Here is a 20,437-nt window from a genome sequence, read left to right as displayed (position 1 = left end):
CAGGGTACCTAGGCATCCTTTGCGGATGAGTTTGTCAGTGTTAGGTTAGATTTTCATGTTTATGCTAAATCTACCTCACCTGTGAGACCTCCAGCTCTTTTTGCTGGACTTTTGGATTATTTTTCTATTTATCTGAGTGAGTGGGAATCTATTTCCCTACTCGCCCTTTCTTTTACTCTTTTTTTGGGTATCCTTTTTATGACTCGCTGTTAGGCAAGATTGTATGCAGTACCTGGGTATCACTGATCATTCTCTGGCCTGGCTGACCTCTTTCCTCTCTGATCGACCCTCCCAGGTCCAACTTGGATCCTTCCTATCATCCATCTTCTTCTCCACCTGTGGTGTTCCCCAGGCGTCTAACCTCTCGCCCTGGATTTTCAAGCAATATCTGGCAGCACTCGCCCACTGCATTGCCACTTTCTGCTCAAACTTCGTGCTATGCGGTTGACAATCAACTCATCTTCAGGCTGCCCTCAGCCACCTCCTCTACCTCGCTCATCTCCGATTGTCTAAATGCAATTCAAGATTGGTGTGCCGCCAACTATCTTTGTCTGAATGCCAGCAAGACAGAGATACTCCTCATCAGCACACCATCACCATACTTTCCCCTCACTCTCTGGCCGGCCTCCCTTGGCCCCCCTCCTATCCCCACGTGCAAGGCTAAGAACCTCAGGGTCACCTATGATTCCACACTTTCCTTCTCCGCCCACATTGCTGATGTCTCTAAAACGTCCAACTTTCTACTGCACCTCCTCAGAGATACCCTGCCTTTCCTCTCCTTCCTGCAGAAGCTCACTGTCTCCCAAGCTCTGGTTCTCTCGAGGTAGGACTATTGCAACAGACTTTCTAAATCTACCTGCCTCTGCTCTCCGCCCTTTGCAACTTATCCAGAATAGGACTGCAAGACTTGTCCTTGGCCTCAAGCCATGGGATCGTATCTCTCCATTGGCTCCCTGTGGATGCAAGGATTAAATTCGAAAGCCTCTGCATTGTCCACAAGGCATTCTGGGACCTGGCTCCAACATACCTTCAGCTATCCCTCCGCAAATACCTCCCCTCTCAAGCTTCTCAACCACTAACTCCCTCAGGGTCAGTCGTTTTTCAAAGAAATGAGCTGGGGATAGATCTGGCTTCGGCTGGGGCCTCCCTCTGGAACAGCTTCCCTGCCACTCTAAAACTTGAGGAGAACCATCTGCGGTTTGGGAAACACCCCTGGACCTTCCTCTTTGCTTCTGCTTTCGCCCTCCCTCTCCCCTGCTGATTTCTGTCCTCCCTCAGCACTGTGCGCCTGGTCACCCTCTGTCCTCTGGGCCCAGTTTACCTGCTCACCCTGCCACCCTTCTGCACTGCCTTCGTGCCACCTCTTGTACTGGGGTCTGTATCTGTACCCATACAGTTCCCCTCTTTTCATTTTTTCTTCCTGCACTTATCAGACTTACCCGGTCTGCTGCCTTAAACCCAGCACTTGCCACTTGCTGGCTGCACTACCATTGTTTGTTGCCTTTATTATTTATCTTTCTTGCCTTGCTCCACACTCTTTTCTCCCTCCCCCCCTTCCTGGCACTCCCCCCCCCCCCCCCCCCCCTCCCATGCACTTGCGCGTTCCCAATGTCACTGGGCCTAGTAAGATTGTTGTTTTGTTCTCCCTTGTTCCCCTTCCCTTGCAGCGCTCTGACACACTTGTGGATGAGCGTGATAAAAAGAAAATATCATATCATACCCTTTGGGTGCACTACAATAACTTTGGCCTCCTGGCAATAGGGACCCAACCTTTGGTGTAAGTCTGAACTACACAGGTTGGTAGTGTGGTCGAGCAGCTAGGCTTATCTCAAGAGGGGTCAATGTGAGCAGTAATGTTGTGCCACAGAGCTTCACAGTAGCAGTTATGCAAATAAACACTTACACTCAAGGTTTCTTGATAAAACAATTATTAATTTATTTCACCGTCAGTTGTAAAGCCTTCTTGAGAAGTGAGCAATATATGTAACAATTCAAGTATACTTCAAAACACACTCTTAGTTTCTCTCAATTAGTTGATACCAATTGGGGATGGCACACAGACACTTCCTACACCATCAGGTGACTTAAATAGCTAGGACACGGCGAACATTGATTTATCACTAGTACATATAGAGCAATACTGAGTTGGGTGTAAAAGATAGAATCAAGGAATAAAACAAACGTTAACAAATAATTCACAAACCGGTAAGTACTTTTGGAAACCTTCCAGTGATAAATCAGTTTAACCCTTTCCTGGGGAAAGGATGATGCACAGAATCAAATGTGAGAAGCGTCTCTCAGGAAGCCAGGACAGCCAATGTTAATTGCACAATGTCAAGGGGAGCTGAAGATCTTCTTTGCAGGTAGGTAAACCGTCGTGCACAATGTTTTTATAAATGTTTGTAGAAAATGGAACACTTGAAGGGCTACAAGCTGGGTGGCTTGTGAGGGGGCAATGTTTCAGCAACTCTGCACGGTAACCAAGACAGGTCTCAACTGAGACAAGTAAGGCTGCACAACAAGAGGTAACTTCTCTTTGACTTTACAGTACCTCTGGTTAGAAGAAATGGTTCCAGCTAGCTTCTGTTCCTGAACAGCTCTGCAGATCCTGTTGTTCCTGAGCCTCAGTTGTGGGGACAAGAGGGAGGACGTTTGGGAACTCCTGCTCTGCAATTGGATGGTCAGCGGCAGCAATGGGCAAACTTCAATTCAGCGGTCCTTCGGTGTTTCAGCTCCTTGCGTCTGACAGCAAATAGCAGCACAGTGGTTCTCGGATAGCACTTCAGACTTTCCTCGCATCTGGGATCCAGCACTCTGAGGTGGCTCAGACTTGGTCAGTCCTGCATTAGGGAAGTCCGGAGGATCTTCCAAGCACTAGGGTCTGACTTAAAAGCAACGCACACAATCTAGTGTTCCTCTCCCTGACTCTTCGGTTCCAGCAGCAGCAGTGGAAATGCAACCAACTTCGAGAGGATGTCCAGACGGAGTTGATTGGTCCCACCAACTCAACGGGAGAAGTCGTCCTTGCTGGGTTTCTCTAGTTGAGGCGAATTCAGAACTTCAGACTGGACAAACCAACGGTCCAAGAGTTTCATCAGGCATCTCTTCCAAGTTCTTCTTCGGATTCCTTCGTCCAGTGGTCGACTCTGCCTTCCAAGACAAAAAGCCTCGCCTTTTATGCAGGTTTCTCCCATTCATTCCAGCCTAGCTGTCAATCACACTGCAGGGTGGCCGTCCTTGCTGGTCAGCAAGCCAGCCAGTCCGCTTTGGGTGCATTGCTGTAACCAAGGGGATTAAGCACAGGCAGTTTCGGTCAACTCCCTCACTTCCTGCCCCTGCCAGACATACTGGAGCCAGAGGCATGCTTCACTCGTGAATCCTGCCAAAGACAAAATGAACAAAGGGACCAAACCTGGTTTGGCGTGCAGAGTAAATCTCAAGAAGGACCATTCCGACGAGAAATGGCGAAAAAAGACTGGGGTCATTTTGACAAAATGGGCACCCATGGCTGCTCTACCATGGCTGTGTACGCAGCCTGCGGTAAAAACGCACAAAGGTAGGTAAAAAGTAAACCACTGCCACAAGCCATTAATTGTAGAAAGAGTAACAAAAATGTTACATGAGAAACTAGACAAAGGGGATACTAAGTAACCCCTCCAGCACCCTATGTTAAGATAGTGTGTGCTGGGTCTAGAAAGTTTCAAAATGTAAGTAGTCAATTGCACTTCACTGCTCTTGGAAACAGTAGTTTCACCAAGAGAAAGTATTTAAACCTTTGGGAAATCTAAGTGACTTCCCTGTGCAACTGTACTGAAGGTGCTGTGTGTCACAATGTAAAGACGATGCCTATGGAGTTTGTCAGACTCCAAAGTCAGAAGTAACAGAGAATAAATCACATTAAAATTACATGAGAGATAAACAGTCTTAAAGTCCAGCAAAAAGAGCTGGGGGTCTCTATGGTAAAAGGGAATTAACACATTTCCGAGAATTCTCCCTAACACTCGCCTTACTGTATTGAATTATACTTTCCTATAACTTTTTGGGCATCTGCATTTTCCTATTGCAGCACACAGCACTTTCTGTACAGTGTTTTTGGTGTACCCCTTGGAATCCCCTTTTTATTTTTTCTTGGGTTCCTTGTGTGAACTACTGTTCCCAAAGGTAGAAGGATACTTTTTATCCACAATCGCCATTGTGAGATCAGCACACCCCACCTTATGTGGCGAGCTTAGGAGATGCATTGTATACCCTTTCTCACTCTTGCTGTAACTTTTCTGTTACTTACCTTGCAGAACACATGTTCTTGCGGGTAGAGAGAGGTATGTTTACCCTCTACATTTTATATTTTGAGACCAGCACAGGCCACCTTATGTGGAGTGCTGGGGTGTGGGGTTACTCTGTATCCCCTTTCTCATTGGTCCGGCAACATTTCTTGGACAGTGACAAGCTTACAATTATGGCTGTGGCAGTGGACTCGTTCTACCGCCATTTGTTTGATTTTTTTTTTACTCGCAGGCTGTCAAACCAGCCACGGTAATGCACAGATATGATGTATGGTATTTATAATGCGCCTATACACATGTGTGTCAAGGCGCGACGCGGCAAGGGAGCGGGAACAGACGGAAGACAGACAGCAATCCCACTCGGCCAAGTGACAATCAGATCGCGCAAGTGCAGGGGAAAAGGGAAGAGGATAAGTGCAGAGTGGGAGGGGGCTGGGGACAGTGCAGTACATGGAGTAATAGAATAAATAAAACAATAAGAGAAGTAGGGCCGGCTGGTGGCAAGGGCAAGTGCAGACATCAGGTGTCAAGTGCTGGTGGGGAACTGTATGTAAACAGGTAACAGTCCACAGTGCGGGGGTTGCCAGGGAGGCAGTGCAGGTGTTTAACTGGCAGGGGACCTGGCCCTGAGACCAGAGGGTGGCCAGGTAACAAGTACAGTTTCAGTCAGGAATTCAGCAGGGGAGAGGAGGAGAGAAAGCCGAAGCAAAGAGGAAGGTTTTGAGGTGCTTCCGGAACCAGGGACGGTTCTCCTCGAGTTTCAGGGAGGCTGTTCAGGGGGAGGCCCCAGCCGAAGAAAGGGATCTACCGCCAACTCGCTGCTTGGAAAAGTGACTGACCCTGAGGCAGTTCGAGGCGGATGAGCGAAGAGCTCGAGAAGGAAGATATTTTGGAAGAGAGTTGAAGGTATTGAGGCCCCAGGCACCAGAATGCCTTGAGAACAATGCAGAGGGTTTTGAACTTAATCCCCCCAGCCACTGGGAACCAGTACAGAGATTTCAGTCCTGGAGAGATAAGATCCCTGGGCATGAGGCCAAGGACAAGTCTCGCAGTCCTGTTCTGGATGTGTTGCAGAGGGCGGAGAGTAGAAGCAGGCAGATTTAGAAAGAGGCTGTTGCAATAATCCAGCCTACAGAGGACCAGAGCTCTGGAGACAGTGAGATTCTGGGGGAAGGAGAAGAAAGGAAGTTCCTCTGAGGAAGTGCAGCTGGTAATGCGACTTTTTAGAGATGTCGGAGATGTGAGGAGAGAAGGAGAGTGTGGAGTTGAAGATGACCCGAGGTTTTTAGCCTCGCAGGTGGGAGCAGGAAGAGGGCCAAGAGAAGCTGGCCAGAGAGCGACGGGAAAGGAGGGAGCGGGTGTGGCGATTAACAGAATCTCAGTCTTACTAGCATTAAGGCAGAGATCATTGGCGGCACACCGCTCCTGGATAGGAGACAGTCGGAGATGAGACGCAGAAGAGGTGTCCGAAGGTAGCCTGAAAATGAGCACAGTGTCACCCGCATAGCACTGAAAGTTGGGGCAGAGTGGCGCAATGGGAGAGGGAGAGAGGTTACACCCCTGGTGGACACCGCAGGTAGAGATGGAGGAGAGGAAGGACCCAAGTTTGACCTGGGAGGGTCGATCAGAGAGGAAAGAAGTCAGCCAAGCCAGGGCCTGACCGGTAATACCCAGGTTATCACGGAGATGATTGAGCAGGATGGCATGGTTGATCGTGTCAACGGCGGAAGAGAGATCAAGTAAGATGAGGACACAGGGGGTGTTGGAATCAAGGCTGGAGAGCAGATCTTCACATATGTTCAGGAGAGCAGTTTCTGTGCTTCTGACAGCTATGAAGCCAGACTGATGGTCATGAAGACAACCAACAGATTGAGTGTGAAGATTTAAGCTGGGAGATGGCCAGCTTTTCCACGAGTTTACCCAGGAAGGGAGTGATGGAGATTGGTGATAGCTGGGCTGGACGGGTCGGCAGAGGGTTTCTTAAGAAGGTGCACAAGGGAACACTTTGGGGGGGAAGGGAAGACTCCAGTGGCAAAGGAGTGGTTGCAGAAATCGGCCAGGGCAGGAGCCAGGGAGTCAATGTGGTCCTTGATGGTTTTGGAGGAGCAGGGATGAACCTGTTTTGATGAGACTTCTTAGATCGGACTTGTCTTGAAACCTTTTCTGGGGAGAACAGGGGAAAAGCAGAGAAGGAGGGAAGAGCGGTGGCAGTAGAAGTGCCAGAGCAGGAGCAGGGAGTAGATGGTGCAGGGGTAGAGGAAGAGAGAGATGGGACAGGATGTCCTGAGATTTAGAGATGAAATGAGAAGCCAAAGCCGTGCAGAGTGCCTGGGAAGGGACAGGAGGGGTAGAGAATGCAGCAGGATTGGCCAGTTCTTTGCAGCTTTTAAAGAGCTCGGCCAAGTTGTTGGATGCCACAGAAACACAGGCTTGGATGTGAGCTCTCTTCTTGGTTCGGACAGAGAGCCGGTATTGCCTTTGGAGCAGGCGACATGCCAGTTTGTCAGAGGATGTACCAGAAGCAAGCCATTTTTGCTCAGCCACACTGCACTTGTGTTTGATGGTGATGAGGTCTGAGTTGTACCAGGAATTGCACTTGGCATGGGCTTCAAGCGGATCCTCATGACAGGGGAAAGGACATTGAGAGTATCGGATATAGCAGATTGGAGCATGGAAAGGGCTGTGTTAGGGTCCGAGTCAGCCAAAAGGGTGGGGGGGTGAGAAAGTGGCAGTGAAGGTCTCAACTGACACGCTTACTGGAATTGGCTTATTCTGGGGAGAAGAGAGGGTGAGCTGGGAGCAAAGGAGAAAGTGATCACTCCAGGAGAGAGGAGTGGTGAGAGGGATAGAAAGGGGTAGGTCTGAAGAGATCAGAACATCCAGGTTGTGCATTGCAGAGTGAGGCGGGCCAGAGGGGAGAATAGAGAGTGAGAGGTCACGAAAGAGTCCAGAGGAGGGACAGGGAGCATCCAGGTGGATGTTAGTCTCCAAGAAGGAGGAGTTGAGTGGTCGAGACCAGGTGGGAAGAGGAGCAGTCCGTCCATTCATAGAGGAAGGAAGAGATCTGACCAGATAGTAGCCACAGTAAGGGAATGGCTAGGAGAGTGAGAGCCTGCAAACGAGGCACTCGAAAGAAGAGTAGGCCTGCGTAGGAATGACAGAGGCAGGAATCCACTCGGGGAAGATCAGGGCTACACCCCCTCCGGAGCGGTTGGACCTGTGCGCGGAGAGGATCTTGCAGCCGTCAGGGAAGATAGTGTCAAAGCTCGTGACAGAACTGGCCGTGTACCATGTCTCGGTGAGACCGAGGACATCAAAGTCAAGTTCCGCCAGGAGGCGGCAGATGTCATAGGTGTGTTTGGCAGCTGAGCGAGTGTTAAGAGTGGCAATATGGAGAAGGTTGCCGTCCTTGAAAGACTTCCGGGGAGGGGTACAAATCAGAGGTACTCCCTGCAGAGTTGTAGAAGAGGAAGGAGGAGAAGGCAAGGTAGCCAAGGAGAAGACAGCAGGGGAAGGTGAGTAAGTCATGGAGGGAAGAGAGGGGACAGCAGGAGAAGGAAGGAAGGAAGGAAATTGATGAGGCGTGGGAAGCGTCAAAGAGGAGAAGATTGGCCTGAGGCCCTTGGACCAAGACGGTACCATTCAAGTAAACATTAATGATGACCTTGGAGGAATGGAAGGAGGCCTCCCACCGGGTGCCACCATTGATGGGAGAAGAAAAGAAAGGAGACAACATAATCTAGAATGGTGGCTTCTTTCTTTTTTCACATTTTTTGTGTGCTTGTCCTTTCTTGGTCCTCCTGCTGTCCTGGGAGTGGGAACTCTGTTTTGATTTTTGTCTTCGTCGGTTGCTTATGAACACAGGCGGGCATGGTGAAAAGTATTGCCCACAAATTGACTACCCCAAATGGAACCTCATTGCAGTGAAGATCCAGTTGGACTAATCTGTCATGGTCTGAGAGCAGGCAGAGGTCGGCAGTGGGTCGTGGAGCGCACTGACCAGCTGATGAGTGAAGGTGTGGCTGCAGGAAAACTCTTGTCCAAATAATGTGTACACGAGTTGAAACCACGGGATGGATAAATCATGAAATGAGTGTGCAGTTTGCGTTGACTGTGGGCGCACTGCATTAAGTGGGACATTGTAAGCGCTTTGGATTAAGGCACTATATAAAACAAATACAAATGATCAATGCAACTTTGTGATCACAGAGAAATAGTACTATAGTAGAAATGGGAAATTCACACGCTATGGGATGTTGTGGATTGCAATGTTGTAAGTGTTGACCAGAACTAGAAACACATGTCTACTCCCCTGGATGGTCCGCCAGGATGGTAGTTGTGATCAAGAAAGGCTTGGGGGGGGGGGGGGTAGTGTTTTTGCGCAAATGGCATGAATACTCTGCCAACAACCCTGATTTACAATTCCCAATGCATGGATTCTTTTGACCCAGAAGGAATAGGATATTTAAGGGAAATGTTCGCTGCTAAGGGCAACAAGGCCGTTAGACCCCTGCAATGCGAAATATATAAACAATGGGAAGATAATACTAGACAAAAATTATGTGAGACGCGCAGTTTAAAAAATGTAATCCACAATCCGAAAAAGATAAAGGATGTGCATATGATAAAAAAAAGATGAAAAGGATTGGGACGAGGAAGACCGTGAAGATATGAAAATTAAGGGTGTGTATGTAGTCAAGGCTTGCCCCTCAGACCTGAAACCCAAATAAATAGTGACAGAGGATGAGACAGAATGTTTAATTGTTAAAAGGCCTCCCCCCAGTCCCTTATCGGGTATCTGCTGATGAGTCATTCTCCTCACCACCTCGTGCCCACAGGATTACAGCCCACAACACAAACGGTACTGTTGGCATGGATGAAAAATGGGGTAGAAGGAGTGGAGCAAGCTAAATTGTATGTGCCCCTGAAACGAGATCCACTTATATTTGCAATAGTACAAAGGCTATGCAAGCAAATGTGGCTGTTACATAAAAAGGTGAATGAGGACGACAAAGTTAACCCTCATACCGAGCGATTATAAGGACATAGAGCAAGCAATCCAAGATTGTAAGCTTGATTCAAACTTCTGTCCTGCAATAGTGTCAACATTTTTATTTTGGATCATACATGCCCATCAAAGTCTATGGTAACTAAAGCGTTTCCCAGGAGAGAAGTGCCTGAGTTTGATACTGATAATCCAACACACCAGGTCCATGTCTCCTGGAGTAATAGGATGGAGTTACTTTCTTTTGCTAAAGATTATTCAGATATTAGACAAAATCCAGAACAGTGGTACACCCAGAAATGAATGGGTACTTAAAACAGGTCCGCTCACATTGGGAGGTATAGATCAGTTGTTTTCATGCATTCTGCCTGCAGATATCTGGCGCCAATGCAGAATACAAGACAGTTTAGATAGTGTCTTAAAGTGGGATGAGATGACTGAGGCAGCGAACAAAAGGGGAAAGACTGGGGAATTATCAGAGGAAATAGCTCTTCCAGGCCTGTTGATAGCACGTATGCAGCAAGTTGTTGCCTGCAAGCAAATTAATTGGGATAAGGTGACTGCTTGCAGACAGGACGAAGGGGAGTCAGTTGAAAAATATTTTGCACGAAGGAAAGAAGCTTTTATGTTGTTCAGTGGAGTGGACACGGATATGCCAGAGGGGTAGAAAGCCTTTTGTTCACACTTTGTAGAGGGATATTATTGCTTCACCTAAGGAATGATATACAAACCTGAGTCTACATGGCCAACTCAAACTGCTGCCCAGATTTTGATTATGGCTAGGTTTTAATACAAACTGCCACGCTAAAGGGAGAAAAGGAAAAGAAAATGAAGGAATTAAAAACCAGAGCACTAATGCAACAGGCTTTTCCAGAAAGAGGCAGATGTCATGTGCGTATACAAAGAGGAAGAGTAATATATAGAGGAGGAAGAGGTGGTAGTGCCCCGCCAAATAGTGGAGCAGGTATGATACAATGGGTCTCATTTTTGCAAAGCCAAAGACCAATGGATAAGGGAGTTTCTTTTGTGCCAGGAAGGGCGCAGACTCTCTTATAGGCAAGGAATGACAAGCAGAACTTTTATAAAGACCGAGGCCGGGGACAGCAGATTAGTAAGTGCTGGGACACTAGAAGAGAATAAGGAGCAACAGCATAATTTTGTCCCTAGGCAAGGTTAGCAATATTCAGCTAGGGATTATTATAAATATGACTACAGTACAATGAACTACATAGCATAGAGCTGCCCTGGAGAGGGAAAAGGGTGCATAGGTATTCTTGTAGATTCAACAGGGCCATCTGTGAAAGCTACAGTACAAGGCAAACAGGCGATATTCTTCCTTGATACAGGTGCCTCCAAAACATCAATTTTCCACAAAATAATGCCCCATATTCCCCTCTCCTGGAAAGTAAACACTTCAGTGGGATTCTCTAATAATCTGGTCCAAAGTTCAATATCTGACCCTGTAGAGTTTAGTATAGGTCCTATATCTGGCCTGGCTCAGCTTGTTGTCACTGATAAATGTGCTTTAAATCTGTCATGAATGGATTTGCTAAAACATTTGCATGCAAACCTATACTGTTCACCTGATGGAGTGTACCTAACATGTAATGCTGAGTCAGTTTCAAAATGTTTTGTCGCTACTAATGAATTGCCACATGAACTTAAGGGAATTGACCCTTTGATATGGGCCATGGGATTTAATGATGTAGGATGTATGGTAGTTGACCCAGTGACAATAAAGGGTAAGCCCAGTGTGTTATTACCGCACATTTCTCTGTATAAAATACCCAAGGAAGGGTTAGAAGGAATTAAGCCTGCAATACAGGATTTTTCATTTGAAGGGATTCTAAAAGAAATAGTGTGGAGTCCCTGCAACAGTCCAATTCTTCCTGTACGAAAACACATTTACAATTGGCCTTGTTTTGCAGCACAATGGAGACTGATTATTGATCTCTGAGCAATAAGTGAAATTGTAGAACAGTATCCGGTGGTGCCGGACATGAGTTCCCTGTTCACCAGGATGCAATCTCAGCCCAATATTTCACTGTTATGGGCCTCAAAATTCTTTCTTTATTATTCCGATTCATAAAGACAGTCAGTATTGATTTGGAAAGGCGGTCCTACACCTTCCATAGGGCCCCAAGATTACACTGAAAGCCCAAGTATTTTCAGCCAAGCATTGAAAACACAGCAAGACATGTTTACACCGACTGCAAATTTATTGTTCAAATATGTTGATGATTTGTTGATAGCTGCAGACACGCAAGAGCAATGCATGGATTGCACTGTGCGGTTATTACAATTTTTAACACCACTGGGACATAATGTCCCTAGAAAAATGGCAGTTCTGCACAACACAGGTCACCTATTTGCGACATCTATTGTCAAAGGGGGAGCGTAGATTACACCCTCACGAATAGAGGCTATAATGAAAATACCTGTCCCTATCACACAGAAAGATGTCAGAGGGTTTATAGGGATGTTTATATCTTGCAGGCAGTGGATTCCCAATGTTTCCCTTTTAGCAAAACCACTGTTAGTAACTAACACTGAGTAGCACTCCAGTCCCCTTGCAATGGACTGCTGCTCAGCAAGAGTTTTGATGTTCCAAATCTGCATTGTGTAGCGCACCTGCTTTGGGCACTCCTGATTTTACTAAACCATTTACGTTGTTTGTGCATGAAAAACAAGGGTGTGCGTTATCTATACTAACTCAACAGCAATGGAGGTAAAAACAGACTGTGTGCATATTGTACTTCTACATTGAACCCAGTGGTAAAGGCACTTTCAAATTGTGTAAGGGGTGTAGCGGCTGCAGCCAATTCCATGAAGCAAGCTGATTCCATACTACTGGGAAACCGTTACATTGTCTGTGCCATATGCGATTGATATTTTATTGAACAAAACTAAAATGCAGCAGTTGACAAGGTTAACTAGGTATGAGCTGACGTTATTGGCTCCAAACCTAGCCACACAACGTTTTAACACTTTAAATCCTGGCTCCTTGCTACTACTACCATTGGATTAATCAAAAGTAATGAATGATTATTAATAACAGATAATGAAACGAAGAGACGATTACTCCAACAGATAAACCTGATGGTACATTGTATGTAGATGGTTTGTGTTTTAAATTATCGGATGGTACTACTATGGCAGCATATGCTATTGCAACATTAAAAACCATTGTTGAGGCTTGTAGGATAACTCTGCATTCATCACAGGCAGCTGAAATGATTGCCCTCACCCGAGCTTGTGAGTTGAGCTCTGGTCTTGTTGGTAATATAGTATAGAAATTCTATACTATGGCCTGCCTAAGAAATTGGTAATCATTAGATGTAGCGCACACAAGGACATTGTATGTGATATGGGGAAAGGTAATGCTTATGCTGACCAAATTGCAAAGGCAACTGCACAGTCTCCTGTAGCACTTATATATGTTGCATACATGATGCAGCCAGAGAATATTTTGACACCCTTGAAACAGTGTAAACTATTCCGACTGAGGCCATTGAGCAAGAGCTTCAGGGATGGAAACATACTGGGAAACATGTAGCTAGTTATTGGCTAGAAATGCAAGATGAGGGAAAATCGAAATGACCACATATGTGGTACAACCTTTAATGTTGTCCTATGTTCATGGCCCATCTCATGTTGGTGCAGAGGGAATGTGTAGCCTCTCACTACAGTGTGGAGTAAAGCTAAGCTTAAAGACCAACCATGGTTGATTTTTGTAAAACTGTTTAGAGTGTCCTATAACATTGGGAATAGTGAGGGAGACCCAAAAAGACATTTTCAACCATCGGAATTTCCTTTGAAGCATTACAGCCAGAGTTTATTAAAATGTCCTCATTGTCTAGGAAAATGTATGTCTTAGTGATGGTATGTGTGTAAAGAAGTATTTACCCCAGTTTGTACTGCCTTACACTGGAGCAACAGTAATGTGCCTTTTGTTAAACACTGCAATAGAATTAGTGCACTCAGGTGTTGGATTGTTTCCTTACAGAGTAGTCATGGGCCAGCCAGCAAATGTTTGGCGTGTGGCAAATTCTAAGACACACATGATATCCACTGTTAATCGACTACTGTAAAGAGTTAGCTAAACATTTGTCCATTCACTGCAAACAGGTTACTGATTGTCTTTCAACACCATTGTAGGGGCCAGGACATAGCATCCAGGCAGATGACTGGGTGCTTATCCAGCATCAGAACTGCAGCCCAGGTCAAAATGGGCATTGCAGGTATTGCTCACAACTGACAGCTGCCGCACTTTATATGCAAAGCGAGCACCGTCTTCTTTGTTACCCACACCATTGCCTGCCGTGTCAGGTACTGAAAGCGCCCCTTCTGCTGAGACATTGGACTCTTGCATCATTGCCACTCATTCCAGACATTACTGGAGCAACAGAGGGATCTCAAAATAACTGGAGACTGGGGAAACTGTGAAATAAGTCATTGAACTACAAACTATGAAGAGGAATACCATTCTATGAGGGACAGCTACTAAGCGGGCAAGACCACCATCTTTACGGACTACTTGGGGTGGCCGGTGGGTGGGTTGTAAAGAGAGACACTTCAAGGAGCAATTACGCTCAGCGAAACCTTTCCTGGTGGAATTTTGTGTGTATGGCTATTTCACCCCAGAGAAGGTCTGTGCATCTTTATGCACCTGTCGGAGAAAGAAAAACATAAGCATTGTTCCAAGGGGTTTGCATATGCAGTACTCTTAGGAGTGATTGTTTGTGTTGGATCGTGTTAGGGATATTTATCATTTTGGTGCTTCATCCCTTCTCCTAGTGAGATCCTCAGCACGTTTTGCTGGACATCTGGACCTTTTTCTTTCAATCCTGAATCAGTGGAGCCTTTTTCCACTCATTCATTCTTGTGGGCTCTGTCTTTTGGAACTCTTCTTTGTATTCACCTGTACTATTGAGTCTGTCTGCTCCATAGCTCTTAAAGGCATCTGTGTTTTACTACTGCATCACACAGCTTCTTATGGGCAGTGTTGCTGGGATCCCTTAGGGTCCTACTTTAACATTCTTTTTCTATATCCTCAAGTAACTACAGTTCCTAAGGATAGACAGGGATACTTAGTGTCTCACCCACTTTTTAGCCAAATAGACTATCTCCTAGTTATGGCTGGTCGCAGTTGATGTGTCCTACCAACTATTGTGTATTTTCTATACCGCAGGCTATGTCCATAGCCTCAGTAGTGCACAATATGGGCACCCAAGTTCCAACGTGGGGCATCCCTTCTTTTTTCGCCATTACTAGCGTGGTTGTTCTTGGCTAGTCCTTCTAGCCTTCTGGGAGGGGGAGGTCTGTGTGTGTGTGTGTTTTGCCTTTGGCAGGAACCAGTAAGTATGCCCACCTAGGCTCCAGAGTGTCTGGGCAGGCAGGAAGGAGGGGAGGGAGTCATCCACCCGCTGTCCTTTGTCTGCCAGAGTGCCTGAATAGGTCCAGCTCCCACAATGGGGTCTGGCTGTCCTGATTGGACAGCCAAACAGCTCTTTCTGTAAAATGCTTAGAGAGATTGCAGAGGAGTGTGTGCTGCAACTGTATAAAAGGTGAGGCTTCTAGTGTAAACAAATCAATCGCAGGAAACTGAAGTAACCAAAGACGACGACGACCAGAGATGCATGCAGACCCTTTGCAAGACTGAAGCAACCACTGTTGCCCTGACCCTGTTTCTGATGTGACAGAGGAACTCCGAAGAGGACTCTTTCCCTTTGGCTGGTGGGGACAACCAGTCCCAAGACCAACTTTGAAACAAGCCATCTCCCAACGTCCTAGGAGCTTCCAGAGCTGCAGAGCCCCAATACCAGGAAACCTGCTGCTCATTTGAGTGTTATCGTGGAAAGGCTGAACCCGTAAGGACACTCCAAAGATCAGATCCAACACGCCCAGACCCCGCACGCCCAGACCCCGCACCAGAGTGTGGGACTGCAGGAAGCAAAGAAGATTGATTAGTCGATCCGTGTCCTTTGTTGGTGCTGCTGAAAAGGCGCCAAAACCACAGAGTGAACCAAGAAGTTGCTGAAAGTCGTGCTACAGGTCCTCCCTCGAGACTCCTGCTGAGACACCATCCATTTTCCTGCCTTTCGTCATCAGAGCAAGGAATCTGGAGGTTGAGTCCAGAGCTGCCACATCACGGAAAAGCCAACACAAACTTTCTTCTAACCAAAGATACTGTGGGGAAAAAGGTATTGATTACCTGATTCCAAGAAGTTGCTCCATAGCGTCGGGGTGCATGTAGAGGTGTCCAAGGCAACCCACTCTTACCTCTGACCCAAGCCGCTGCTTGTTCCCCTTCTTAAGTCTGTTTTTCGGTCTCCTTTGTTAGTTGCTAACTTACTGCATCAATAACTTTAGACACTGAAAGAAATCCACAGGAACTCTTCATAATTCACTTTGTCAAGACTTCAAGCCCTCTCTGAACTGCCTCTAGCTAGGGTTGCGTTTTTGGACTAAAAAGACTTGCTTTGCTGTGCCTGTCCAGTTAAGATTCACTTACCACACATATTCCTCATAAGATAAGCCTGACTGCTCTGCCACATTACCAAGGCCCTGAGCTAGTACAGACTGATACTAAAAGTTGGGGGATCTACAAACCACTGGGATAGCGTACTAAAGTCTTACTTACAGCCAGTAGGACATTAAGAACACTCCCCCAACAGATGGATGGTTATTCTTGGAATATTATATAGCTGTATCCTTGTTTAGTACAGTAATCACTGTCCCAAATTCTGCACTGTCTCAGACCGCAGGCAACTTCTGTATCCACCACAAATGCTTTTATTATGTAAGAGAATGTTATTAGAGATATTCTGGCCATATACGTAACCGATTGTCTTACTTACTGACATACATTGTAATTATAGAACTATGTTAAAAAAAGGACTGATTGTGAAAATGATGTGCAAATATTGTAGGCACTTTGTAAATTAGCGAACATAGGTTTTCTAATTAGCTGGCTGTGCACACGATTTAAAGAGTGCTAAGCTTGCAGAGAACAGCCCTTTTGTGGTTCGCACGTACATGTTTATTCTTGGAGGAAACCCCAGTGAGTTAAATTATCCAAAGCGACAGCTGAATGGAATAAGCTGAGATCCTGCCCTGTGTTAACTTTTAGCCCATGATTTAATTACCTGTCATGAAGCAATGTGTACTGAATGTATAAAGCTGTTTTTTCTCATCATGAGCTCAGAGAGGAGGAGGCTCAGATGAAGCAAATTGCATATCCTCTTGAGCCCGCTCAATCGAAAAACTGTTTCTCCGAAACTTACTGCGCTTGTGCTATTCATTTTAAGTTGCTTATGAGCTCAGACGGGCATGGTAAAAAGTATTGCCCAAACTACTCTGACCCTTAGGCTTGTGGGACCATTCCGTCTTAAAGAGAATGTGGTGTTTTGGAGGGGCAGTACTATGTCAATAATTGACCCCTTGTTTAAATCGAAACTCAATTGCAAATATCAGTGTTTAAATTGTATTTCTGGTGCCAGGGATACAATCTCCTGGCCTGGCAGACTCCATACAACTCTAACTCCACCAACCTCTTGTCACCAACAGGTAACTCCCTTGCACTCTGAGGATAATCTTCCTCCTAGTATTAGTCAATCTATAATTAACAATTTGATAGTTCACCATGTGATATTCAATCTTTATACATGATGGGACAAAACCAGGATATATTCACAACCCAATTTCCTTATTTATGTGAACCAGACACTGAAATAAATTCTAGCCTTTCAACATTATTCTTTATACCAAAGCGATTTCATCAAATTAAGCAATTTAAACTATAGCCAACGTGTTTTGAATCAACCAGCCATCATCGGGGCTTGTTTTTTCATCAGTTTCATGAAGTAACAAATTAATTTTCATCTGTGTACCTATAACACATGACAGATTAAGACTTTTTGATATTTCTTGTAATTTCCAAATTAATAAATGTTTATAGTATTTTTGAAGTGCATGAGAATTGAATCCCATGTGACACTAACCTCAAAAGAATATGGGAGCGTGGATGAAATTCCTTATCTGCTCCTGCGCGGCAGGTCATTTGTCACATATTCATCACTTCCCACATTTAAACGATTGTTATGCCAACAATCCTACCCTACTGTACTAACAAAACTCCAACGCGAAGCCGCCAACCCTTCTGGCTCCTCCTCGCCCCGTTAATGTATATACAAAGCTTGTCCCCCAATCAAACAAGAAGCATGTGCAATGGCATGCAGCCGCAACGTGGGCCATCTTGGTGTGGCCAATAGCCCATTCTGTCAACGTGTGAGTTAGATGATACATTAAAGTCAGAACAACTCCCAACTAATTAATTTACTGCAACGGGGCAATACGGCCATGGATTAACGACCCGGTGCCCTGCCACTGTGTGAAAATACTTGGAAATGCGCTGCATGCCCATAACACCCAGAAGTGCGTAAACGGTGCAGCCGCCAACCTGCTGGGGCTGGTCAAATACGTCATGAGTGGCTACACTTCGGTCCACAGCAAAACCTTGCCCTTGGATCTACACAGCCATCTAATCGGATAAAATTAGAAAATGACATATCATTAAATAATCCCAGCTCATACTACCCTTTCTGACCACACATGGACATGTCAGCTCAAAATCTAACTTAATATCCATATCTACAGTCATTGAAACATATATAGTTTGAAACATAGTATGACATACATTTAGTATGACATACACAGCTCATACCACCCTGTCTTACCACACAAGAACAAGTCCACTCAGTCTAAACGGATGCTCCCAGTAGTCGGTAACATCCCTACTTGTTTTGGTAATAATCTCCACCTCTCTGGACCTCTATCCCTGTTCACATTTTGGTAGTGGCATCCTAGACACTTAAGAGTGTGCCCCCAGCAAAGCAGTTGTCTTCTGGCCTATCACTCTCAGCATAATGTCCACATTATTTTGCCTAAGGCCATATTCACGAGTTTTACAAAAAACACATTAGATTTTATTCGCAGTTCATCCCCCAAGGGCTAAGTGAGTCCAGTCTCTCTATCCAAGAGATCTCTTTCTGGAGAAGCTGTTTGTGTAAATCTCTCATTCAGTCTGAAGACCTGCAATTCGATCCATCCCATGAGGAACTGTGACCTTCCTGGCTTCAAACCACAAATACCCTGGGACCACAAGGCTAAGTGCTGTGCATCATCTTCCTGTGAACGAATCACTAAAACTTTGGTGGACTCCCGTTGGACCTCCAGAAGCAAGATCACACTCTTTGAAGTCCCCTCACAAGAGTTCTGGACTGAGATAGTGAGGGGAATCAAGCAGACGGCGAACGTTCCACATCTGGTACCTTGAAAAAGTCACCAAAGCCACAGAGCTGCGAAACACACTGAATAATCCTTTGTTGGAAGCCTTTTCTGTTGACTGCTGCAAGTTCCCATCCTGTGTCCTTTCTTTCGTCATCAAAACCAAGAATCCAGTGACTGGGTCCTGTGCTGCTGCATCGTGAAGGCGTCCATCTCTTCTTCACTGCTGAGTTACTGTGTGGCTGAGAAGAATAATACTCACCCAATATCTTGTCGCTTCTGTGTGACTGGGGTAGTGATTTGTGTTTTTGGGAGTTTGCCCACACAGTTTGCCCAGGCCTAACATTGGAACACATCTCGGGTGTCTTCTGCGAAGTCCCTGAATGCTTTTTACCAACTCTAAATGTCAGCACTTTTTGATCAATAAATCCCCTGGAACTCTGACTCTCCCCTATCTTTGGCTATCCTGACCTGCCTGTTGTTGCCAACTGTGCCACCAGTGTCACCCCCTACCCCCTATACCCACACTTCTGCCTCTGAGAACACTCACTCCCTAGAATAGGGAACAACTTTAAAAGTATAAGACCTCATTTAGAAAATAGAACAAGTGTTGCAAAGTACTTACTTACCTGTGAATTGCTTACTGCCATACTGAAAAGTATACCAAGTTATTTACTTACCTTTTTGAATTGTTCCACTATTCTAGAAAGTAACATGGTTGGTAACCCTGTATTATTCCTGAAACTGAATTAAGTGTAACAGTGTACTACCACTAGGGTTTTACTCACCATGAATAGCAGACTCCCATTCTAAATGTGTAATACTGAGTTATTACTCATCTTTGAAGTGCATGTTGCTAGTCTGAAAAGTAATTCATACGTTATTGCTTACCTTTGAATTGTGTTCCACTATTCTATAAAGTAATGTTAGCATAACTGCATATTTCCAAAAGAAGAATGTTCTATATGTTGCAAAGTGCTTCTTACCCGTTAGGTTGGTAGTGTAATCGTATTATTTGTGAAACAGAATAAGTTCCACAAGTGGCCAGGTACTTACTTATAACATTGTTGGTATAACTATATTATTCCTGAAACAGAATAAGTAACATAGTTTACTACCAGTAGGGTCTGCTTAACTTCATTTACAAACTGTCATCCTAAAAGCCTACTAATGTGCTTTTACTCCTCTTGGAATAGCATACTGCCATTCTAAATGTGTAACACTATGTTTGACTCACCTTGAGCTGCATACTAAATATGGTTTATGCTTTGCTTTACTTACCATGAGCATTGTATTGGTTTTTATATTTGTGGTTGACTTAAGATAGAACTTATTTTTCTAAACATTTCTCTTTTCCGATGTATATTTCAAACAGGAAGTAGTGGCACTGGAATCGGAAGCCACTGTGTGCTTAGTGTTCAGTGCGGCTTGATTCCTGTTCACAGTTAATTCAGTAGTATGGCATACGTGTGAACGTGCCCTCCTCTAGGTGCCTTCCTCTAGTTTCATCAGTGAGCGGCAAGCCTCCTGAGAGTTTTGGGACAAACGCAAGCTGTCCCTGTGTGTCTGACAGCCCCCAGGTGAGCTGAGAGAAAGGGAGCCGTGAGCAGAGCACTTCTCTGAATATAAAATGTTCTGTGCAACATACGTAGCTCGGTTGCACAGATAATCGGTAGAGGTAAGCGCAGAGCGGTTGGTGCCGGTGGAGTTTGTTACTCCATGGTATTGGTGGGCGTGGATTTTGAGAGCACTTTGAGTATTTTTTATTTTTTTGCCTTGCATATCAGAAAAACAAAGGTTATAATTGTCCAAATATTATCCAAGAAAATGTGCTTGTTGGTGACTGTGGACGGCGCCGTTT

General features: G+C 45.4%; 1 protein-coding gene across 2 annotated transcripts in view; it reads left to right on the top strand.

Annotated features, from left to right (window-relative positions):
• Window positions 1-20,437, top strand: part of RNPC3 (RNA binding region (RNP1, RRM) containing 3) — a 393,936-nt gene that overhangs the window by 264,796 nt on the left and 108,703 nt on the right. The gene's annotated exons all lie outside the window — the stretch shown is intronic.

This window comes from Ambystoma mexicanum, chromosome 1q, assembly GCF_040938575.1.
Source record: "Ambystoma mexicanum isolate Mex_15411 chromosome 1q, UKY_AmexF1_1, whole genome shotgun sequence".
NCBI lineage: Eukaryota > Metazoa > Chordata > Amphibia > Caudata > Ambystomatidae > Ambystoma > Ambystoma mexicanum.
Note: the sequence above shows the minus strand (reverse complement) of the source record. Positions and strands in the feature narration are given on the sequence as shown.